Source organism: Taudactylus pleione, unplaced genomic scaffold, assembly GCF_031769625.1.
Source record: "Taudactylus pleione unplaced genomic scaffold, aTauple2 ptg000897l, whole genome shotgun sequence".
NCBI lineage: Eukaryota > Metazoa > Chordata > Amphibia > Anura > Myobatrachidae > Taudactylus > Taudactylus pleione.
Window position 1 is genome coordinate 2,706,738 of NW_028285298.1, and position 9,773 is coordinate 2,716,510.

The following is a 9,773-nucleotide window of genomic DNA, read 5'->3' on the forward strand; positions in this document are numbered from 1 at the left end:
GTATAACCATCCCTGATTACCCTTTACAGCGCAGACTTTAACCCCTCATGCGGGGGAAATGTGACTGAGAGCCTGCCAGCTGACTACCTTCTGCAGAGTAGACTTCCCCCCCTCAAGTGCGCATCCCCACATGCGTAGAGCGTGGTTGAGAGCCTGCCAGCTGATTACGCGCCGCCTCTACAGATAGTAGCCATCCTGCTGTGTTACTACAAACATGAATTCTACTACAGCTATTTGCAAAGAAGTGTGGCCACGCCTAGACACCTTTAGGGCGGAATTCAATTGTTTCCAGCCCCCTTTGCGCCCGATGGAGCTATTCAAATGTTGCTCCTGTCGGGCGCGATCAGCTGCCAGCGCTCCATTTCAGCTCGCAGCCCCAGGGGGGAGCGAGCTGAAATGGGCGAAAAGTGTCCTGTTTGGGCGCCCAAACTTTGAGCGTGATCAGCACGAAAAGCAGTAACAATTGGATAGCGGCCCGCGATCTCCCGTCACTATAGACGGGAGATCCGGACCATGAAAACAATTGAATACCGCCCTTAGAGTCCAGACTGACATACTACGTGGTAACTATTGCTGCTGTATAAATATTGAGGTGGAATATTATTACTACTAATTAGCTTACGGCTGCGACATATCGGGCATATCGTCTAGTCGTAAGGGTGTGCAATAAGTGCCCCCCCCAGATGTTGTAAAACTACACATCCCAGCATGCTCTGCCACAGCTTTGCTATTTGGCCATGCTAAAAATGTTGCAATGCATGCTGGGATTTGTAGTTCAACAACAGCTGGAGGGCCGTTTATTGCCCACTCCTTCTAGCGTGTATCCACTATGTCAGAACGATGCGTGCATGTCATCAGCAACATCCTCCGACGACCCTGCATGCGGGACTGACGGGCGATCTAATTAGCGCGGCCCACATGGGCGTATCTATAATGGGTGCAGGGTGTGCGGTGCAGGGGGGCCCACACAGCAAACCCAGCACCCATAGTCTTTATACTTACCTGTCCATAGTGCTGCTCTGCAGTGCCAAACCGGTGCAGCAGAGCAGCAGAAATCACTGGGAAAATGGTTAGGTCTAGAACGAGGTGCGTCACATGACCTCTGACATCACAACCACGTGACCTGAGACAAAAGGGGAAAGGACAAGGTTCAGAACGAGGAGCCAAAAGTGTCTCCTTGTGGGCTCGCTTTTCTCACCATGCTTTGGGCACGGTTTATATTCTCCCTCTATGCCCACGTGGATAGTGATACTGGTAGTGGACCGGCCCTGCTGTAGTGGTCACGTGGTTGTGATGTCAGAGGTCCTTTCTCCAACTTGGATCTAGCAACAACCCTGGGAAAATTGTTGGCGCCCATTTTCCCAGTGACTCGCGCATGCGTGGTACTGCTATCCCCGGTAATATGGCGCGGGCGCCAATTTCCTGGAGACCAGCGCATGCGCAGCAGAATCTGGCACAATGCCAGAATCTACTGCACTGCTGGACCGCCAGAGAGAGGAAAGGGCCTGCACTGAGTCTGCACATGTGCCCCCTCCTCTGCTGTAAGGGCAGTGTTGGGCACGCCTGAAACGTCCTAAGGATGCTCCAGGCGGCACCGCTGCATAGATTCTGGCTGCAGGGTGCCATTACAGGCACCCAGCTAGCCAGATGTAGGGACCGTGAGCGAGCTGCGGTGCCGCCCACATAGAGCTGGCTCTGTGCGGCCGCACTGCTCGCACACCCCTAGTTACGGCCCTGCCCCTACCGGATCCTGCATCGTCTAGTGTGTACCGGTCTTAACTTTATTTTTTTAAACTAACTTATTAACCCCTGCTGGGTTGCCAGCATAATGTTTGTATTTTTACTAACAGCTTGTTCGGTTATCTTATGCATTTACTATTAGGCAACTTTTTCTTTTAACTATTCAAGCACTAGTAACCATTGATATGCTTTTTTTCTGACTGCACTAAGCATACTTTCAACCTGCTTACAGAAAGACAGAGCAGTTATGTATTTTAAAGAATATAATTATTTTTGCTTTTTATGTATGTAATTATACTTTTAATATGTGTATATTTTATTTATTATGTGTTTATTCTATATATCTCTTATTTTGATCAATTACACTGGGGAACAAAAAAATATATATTTTTTCTTACCAAGGACATAAGATCGGTTTGGGAGTACTCGCAGGTCCTAGATCTTTGCTATAGCTGAATTGGCTCCAGCTTTCAAATGAATGAAAAATTATAAAATTCAATTATTTTCTTCATTTGAAGTATGGCGGCACTTTTTGGATAGTTCTAAAAGGAGCTTAACATGCGTATTACTGCACAATGGGAATAAATTAGCGTCGATTCCTATCGGTCATTCAACAAAACAAAGAACGGCATGAAAATATCAAGTTAGTCTTAGAAAAAATTGCTTATTCTCAGCATCAATGGTCTGTTTGTGTCGATTTAAAAATGGACCAGAATTTTCTTTTTGAAAATTCTGGTCTATATATTCTAATCAGTAGGTGGCACCATTAAACAAATAGAATCAAAAACCTGAATTACTGTAAATATGATATGTGGCATCCTCACTTCAATATTACTTACTACCCAATAATCTTGGTGTGAAAATATTGTTTCCTCTATATAAGTCGATTTAAAAATGGTAAACTTCTTCCCTAAACTGATGTATCCGCTTCAAATGCTACCCTTGTTCCTATCCAAAAATGACACTTCTAGATGTACAAAGGCATTTCAACGATTCCTATGGAACCGTAAGAAACCTGGAATTGCTAGAAATCGCTTACTTCAACCTAAAAGTAAAGGGGGACTAGGTCTTCCGGATATCTTCTCTCACTCTTGCACGGCTGCCTTTAGATATGCCTCGGACTGGTGTTTAGGTCAAGCTGATTTTACAAATCAACTACTAGAAGAGGAACTGTTTAAACCTTATGCTCCACCAGCATTGCTCCATTTACCTTGTTCTAAATTGCCAAAAGGGATTCTTCAAAATATATTATTTATGGACACATATAGAGCATGGTCTTCTATACATAAAAGTCTTGGTTCAAATTTCAGCAAAACCACATTCATACCATTATGGGGTAACCCCGATTTTGCCCCCTCGCTCTCAAATTCTTTCTACCTGATGTGGAAACGAAACGGATTGGCAGCCATTCGGAACGTGTTTGATCTTTATTCTTTTCAGCAGCTTAGGGACCTGTACAATATTCCCAATTCACATTTTTATATGTATCTGCAGCTCAGGCATTACATCCAAAGTAAAGTGGATTTTGGCTCGTATGACTTGCTCTTACATCATGACTCACTAACCCCTATTTATTCAATATTCACACTAGCCTCTACTCACAAATTTAAACTGTGCTATCTGTATAATGATTTGTTGATACAAGATATCAATAAGTTATGGTATAAAGTATGGTCCGCTTGGTCACAGGATTTTCCTGACTTTATATTTTCCAACAGAACCATGAACCAACTCCCATCGATCCTAAAATGGCTAAAATCAGCTAAACTCCAAGAAATTCATATAAAATTTCTTAATAGAGCCTATCTTCCCCAAGCACAATGGAGCACAATTACCGACTCAGACCCTAAGTTTGCTTGTTGTCCAAAATGCTCCTCATCTTCTAGTACCTTTATTCATAATATATGGCAGTGCTCTAAGGTCAAGAAATTTTGGTATAAGGTTCATAATTTTGCCCAACAGATTACAAAGAGCAATCTTCCTTTTTCTTGGAAAGCATTTCTATTAGCAGATTTTTCTTCCTGGGCTCCAAATCTAATTCAAAATACATTGTTGCCATTATTAACGACTATTATAACCCTAGCAAAAAAACAGATTTCACAGTATTGGCTATCAAAAGGAGTCCCGTCTTTAGAACTGTTGAAATTTGAATTGTTGACTGTAATATATTTTGATAGACGCACTGCTCTTTTTGATATTGAAAGGGGAGTCAAGATCTTTATCTTGAAATGGGAAATATACTTAGACTTTTTACCCATTACTACATCCGATAATATTATGAAAGTTTTTGACAATACCACTTGGGCTCTGATGAGACGAATAACTTGATAGCTGGGATCGGTACATAATGATATCACTTTGTAGGACTTATTCTCACTGAGGAATAGCTAACAATATATAATTATCATATGTTTCGAACATTGTAAGACGATTCATCTTATTTTTATTTTCATCACATTTTATTTCTTTACCTTTATTTTTCTTTACTTATTTTATTGTATTTTTATTATTTTAACTTTTTCCTTTTATTGTATATCTAGTTTGTTGACCCTGAGTCTAATAGTATTTAATATTATAAATATGGTCTATATATCTGGTTTTGGGGGGTATGTTTTAGACTCTTTCTTTTTCCCCATAAAAAGTAAAAAAGACAAAACCTTGATAAAGTCACACGTGACGAAACGCGTTGGTGTCGGACCCCCATTGACGTCACCATTTGGTGAGCGCGAGGATCTCTGCTTCCCCTCATGTGAGCAGCATCTACGAGGGTGTGTGGAAAGACGCCGTTCCAGGTGGGCTGTCAGCGGATGGAAAACAGCACAGCTGATCCAGCAACAGCCACGCTGAAGACGCCAGTCGCACACAAAGCGAGACTCTGACAGGGAAAGGTAGGGCGAGTATTTTCAGTGCTCCTATCCCACTGGCAGTCATGGGGAGATCCACCACATAAAACATTTTCACAGAAAGCGCTATTAACATTTTTTATGAGTCATATGTATTGAGTGTTTGTTTGTCATTCATCATTGCTGAGACCTTGCATATTCAATTGTTCTGATCAGATCCCCCAACTGATCCATTGATATCATTAGCACATTTTGCAACATAAGCACGTCTATTTTTTACAATATGCCTTTAATTGGGTCATTGATTTAACCACATTATTAGACAGCTGCTATCAGTAGGTCTGGGAGCGCATGATTTAACAAACATTAATGGAAGAAAGAGATCACGGAAGGTGGGATCGTCACATGATGGCCGATTACTGTTGGAGTCTGCAGAGGGACTGCCCGCAACAAGAATACAAAAGAAAATCCTACAAAAAACGGTTCTCATAGCTTTCTAACACTTATGTACTGTTTGTAATTATCCTGTGTCTTTTTATAACATTTTACAAATCAAATGAAATCAGAATAAAAAAAAAATATATTTTTAACTATTTTTAACATTGTTTAATTTAATTTTTCAGAAATATTAACGACATGTACATATCTCAAAAACTAGAGCCAATTGAAAAATAAGCATGGCATATTGATGATCAGGAGCACAAACTTAATTGAAATCGACTCTTAAATACCTGGCAACAGATTGACTGTTCCCCAGTGTTATTTTTTAAAACAATCTGAGCCTGTGTAGTCTCACAACTACATCATTGTACATACACATTCATTTATATTCTATTCATTGAAGAGCACCATACTGTATTTCAGTGATTTATGTTGTTTGAGGTTAAATAATATGACAGCTGTCACACAAGTATTTCACTGCCCATCTAATAATCAATTGTATATTATAAAATGTCATAATACATTTATGAAAGGGAGTATGATCTGTTACTTTACCTAGAAAGCTGCAAGGAGAGACACTAGGGGGCCTATTTAGTAAAATCATCACTTATTATGGCATTAAAAAAAAACTGCTATTACCGTGATTTATCAGTGAAATCTTGCTGCCTTCGCGATTCCTGTCTGGAGTATAACGTATCACTTTGCTTTCAGGGACTTGTGCATGCGTCTATTCATGCAGAACATGAAGTGGCTCACGCAAAATACCACTATATATCGCATCACATTGATGTGACATATATATATTTGGCGCCCATGGCAAGAAGAAAATTGCGCTCCCCTCCCCAACTGTATGCGCATGCTAAAAATGGGTGTGGCCACTTGCCATTGGGGCGTAGTTGATGAAAAATGGGGGTGCTGGTGTCAGCATGACATGCCACCGTTTATCCTCACTCTGGGAACATTCCTTTCCATTCCTTATGCACCTTAACACCCCAAGTAGTGCCCCTTATACAGTGCTCCCAGTAGTAGTGTCCCTTATGCAGTGCCCCCAGTAGTAGTGCCCCTTAAGCAGTTACCCAGTAGTAGTTCCCATTTTACAATGCCTCCAGTAGTAGTGCCCCTTATGCAGTGCCCCTTAAACAGTCCCTCCAGTATTAGTGCCCCTTATACAGTGCCTCCAGTACAAGTGCCCCGTATGCAGTGCCCCTTATACAGTGCACCAGCAGCAGTGCCCCTTATACAGTGCCCCCAGTAGTAGTACCCATTATACAGTGCACCAGCAGCAGTGCCCCTTATACAGTGCCCCCAGTAGTAGTGCCCCTTATACAGTGTCCCCAGTAGTAGTGCTCCTTATACAGTGCCCCCAGTAGTAGTGCCCCTTATACAATGCCCCCAGTACTAGTGCCCCTTATACAGTGCACCAGCAGCAGTGCCCCCAGTATTAGTGCCTCTTATACAGTGCCCCCAGTAGTAGTGCGCAGGCCAAACCATCCAGTCGGTTACGAGCGCATCGGCGCTCGCGACCGACTCTGAATGAGGTCCAGTGTCCCCAGTAGTAGTGCCCCTTATACAGTGCCCCCAGTAGTAGTGCCCCTTATACAATGCCCCCAGTAGTAGCGTCCCTTATACAGTGCCCCATACAGTGTCCCTAGTAGTAGTGTCCCTTATACAGTACCCCCAGTAGTAGTGTCCCTTATACAGTGCCCCCAGTAGTAGTGCCCCTTATACAATGCCCCCAGTAGTAGCGTCCCTTATACAGTGCCCCATACAGTGTCCCTAGTAGTAGTGTCCCTTATACAGTACCCCCAGTAGTAGTGCCCCTTATACAGTGCCCCCAGTAGTACTGCCCCTTATACAATGCCCCCAGTAGTAGCGTCCCTTATTCAGTGCCCCATACAGTGTCCCTAGTAGTAGTGTCCCTTATACAGTACCCCCAGTAGTAGTGCCCCTTATACAGTGTCCCCAGTAGTAGTGCCCCTTATACAGTGCCCCCAGTAGTGCCCCTTATACAATGCCCCCAGTAGTAGCATCCCTTATACAGTGCCCCATACAGTGTCCCTAATAGTAGTGTCCCTTATACAGTACCCCCAGTAGTAGTGCCCCTTATACAGTGTCCCCAGTAGTACTGCCCCTTATACAGTGTCCCCAGTAGTAGTGCCCCTTATACAGTATCCCCAGTAGTAGTGCCCCTTATACAGTGTCCCCAGTAGTAGTGCCTCTTATACAGTGTCCCCAGTAGTAGTGCCCCTTATACAGTGTCCCCAGTAGTAGTGCCCCTTATACAGTGTCCCCAGTAGTAGTGCCCCTTATACAGTGTCCCCAGTAGTAGTGCCCCTTATACAGTGTCCCCAGTAGTAGTGCCCCTTATACAGTGCCCCCAGTAGTAGTGCCCCTTATGCAGTGCCCCCAGTAGTAGTGCCCCTTATGCAGTGTCCCCAGTAGTAGCGTCCCTTATACAGTGCCCCCAGTAGTGCCCCTCATACAGTGCCCCCTTATTCTGTGCCCCCAGTAGTAGTGTCTTTTACACAAAAAGACACACAGAACACAATACTATACTTACCTGAAGCCCCGCACCTGCGCCCGCCGCCATCCAACTGCTCCGTCCCTTCACTCAATGTGGGAGCCGGAAGGCAGCGCTCAGGAGTGACCTACAGCATTCGGCTGCCTCTGCAGGGAAGGAGCTGCTGGGCGCCTGCTGGTAACAAAATCTCGGCGGGCATCCAGCAAATGCAGTAGGATAGCGGAGTCGCCTCTCCAGCCCGGTGCCCACCCTGGATGCAGCAGTCAATAAGAATCTGCCAGACTCTTATTGACTGCTGCTGGCTGCTCCTTGATGGAGGTCGGCGGTGTCCCCTGCCGCCAGGTCCAACACAGCACCTAGGGCACGTGCCCAGCTTGACCTCCCCTAGTTATGCCACTGCAGCAGTCCCATCAATCACCTACCTGGGCACGTGTCCTCCGCCGAGCAAAGGATGACGCTCAGCCAGAGCAGATAATAGATGGAGCTGCGAGTGCGTCCCCTCATGGCTGTTCCCTGGAGCTGCTGATGACTATTTCCCTGCAGCACATTCTGAAGCTTTATATGTACTGTGTAAAACATGTGTCCTAATGTACTTCCTGACATGTAGTCATCATTATGTCAGCATAAAAGACTATTTGATGACATTCAGCTTTTTACTAACCACACTGACAAGATTTTTTCCCACATACAATTTTTTTTTGTCTTGGAAGCCACTTAATGTGTGCCCACTGTCTGCCACAGCTTTGTATTGTAGAAAGCTGCTCTCATTGTTTTTATAAGCGGACATTATATTACCAGTAGCCATAGTTTCCGACTTTCCGGCTGTCACCTAGGGAAGGGTGAAGCCAGGTGGGAGGTGTTGGGGGCAAGGTGCAGCCATGTTCAGGATCAGGGATGTGGTACCATGATTGCATCATTGTAGACCCTTGATCTAGGGACCCCTGTGCACCCTACACCCTGCACCCATTATGGGAAGTAGTCAGCATCCTCACAGTCAGAATACTGACGTGCAATATACCGGCTACGGGATCCCGACCGGCAGAGCCGGCCCTAGGCATAGACAAACTAAGCAAATGCCTAGGGCTTTTGGAATGCCTAGGGGCATCCAAGGTCCGTCCTAGAGCCAGTGGAGGTTTGGTGCAGGCAAGGCCGGTGCACCTGCTGCCAGCTGGGCAGAGACTCTGGCAGCGGCTACTGCCGCTGCACATCATCCACGATCAGAGCTCAGCTGACAGCCTGGCAGCAACAAACAGTGAGCGGACAGCGGTAGCACAGCCGGCAGCAGTATGTGAGGCCGGCGCACCTGGACGGCGGTTAGTGGTTAGCATCAAGCCGGCTCTGAGGGGGTCACACATTCAGAATGAGCTTTTGCGCATGGGCAGAGGCTCATTCAGTACTTTAGTAAAGGGTCACAGGAGGCTGCTGCACCATGGGCCTTTGCGGAGCTCGGAGTAGTGAGTCACACCTCACGGCTCTGGGCTCCGCCTCCAGCAGTCATCACACACAGCTGCGGCCTGCCAGCCTGAGACTGGAAAAGTGGGTCCGCCATCCGCATCTTGCTGTATCCTTTTCAGTATCTTACGGGGAAGAGGGCACCACCCAAAATCTTGCCTAGGGCACTAATTTTGTAGGGCAGGCTCTGCCGACCGGTCAAAATGCAGAGAACTTCAAATGGAAAGTATTAGGTTTAGGCTGTGGGATTGGAGGGTAGGGTTAGGCTGCAGAAGGGGAGGGTTAGGGTTAGGCTGTGGGATGGGAGGTTAGGGTGCCAAAGGGGATGGTTAGGATTAGGCTGCAGGGGGGGGCAGTTAAGGATAGAATGTGGGAGGGTTATAGGGTTGAGATTAGGGTTAGGCTGCAGGATGGCAATCTCTACGTCATTTTCCAGGTAGATCTCTGGCTGATAATACAGCGTATAAGTAATGCCAAGTGGTTGATGTGTAAACGCCCTAGCGGCAATTGACACTTAAACATAACCTTATGCGTTTTAAATAGGGATGTGCGCCGGACCATTTTTGCTGGATTCGGATTTGGTTCTAATTCGTCGTCCGGCTTTGGATTTGCCAAACTGCAGTGACTGGCTTTGGATTTGGATTTTTTACAAAAATTGACAAAAAAAGCTAAAATCACATACATTTTTTTTTTTTCTTCCTAGAGTATTATTAAACTCGATAACATTAATTTCCAGTCAATTTAGACCACCTCACAGTTTATAATATTGTTTTCAC

At 45.2% G+C, this 9,773-nt stretch overlaps 1 pseudogene across 1 annotated transcript in view; it reads right to left on the minus strand.

Annotated features, from left to right (window-relative positions):
- Positions 1–8,049, minus strand: part of LOC148474079 (ficolin-1-A-like) — a 28,237-nt pseudogene extending 20,188 nt beyond the window's left edge. Inside the window, exon 1 of the transcript XR_015872925.1 lies at positions 7,968–8,049. The product of XR_015872925.1 is annotated as a ficolin-1-A-like (transcript). The remainder of the gene's footprint in view (positions 1–7,967) is intronic.
- Between the last annotated feature and the right edge of the window lie 1,724 nt (positions 8,050–9,773).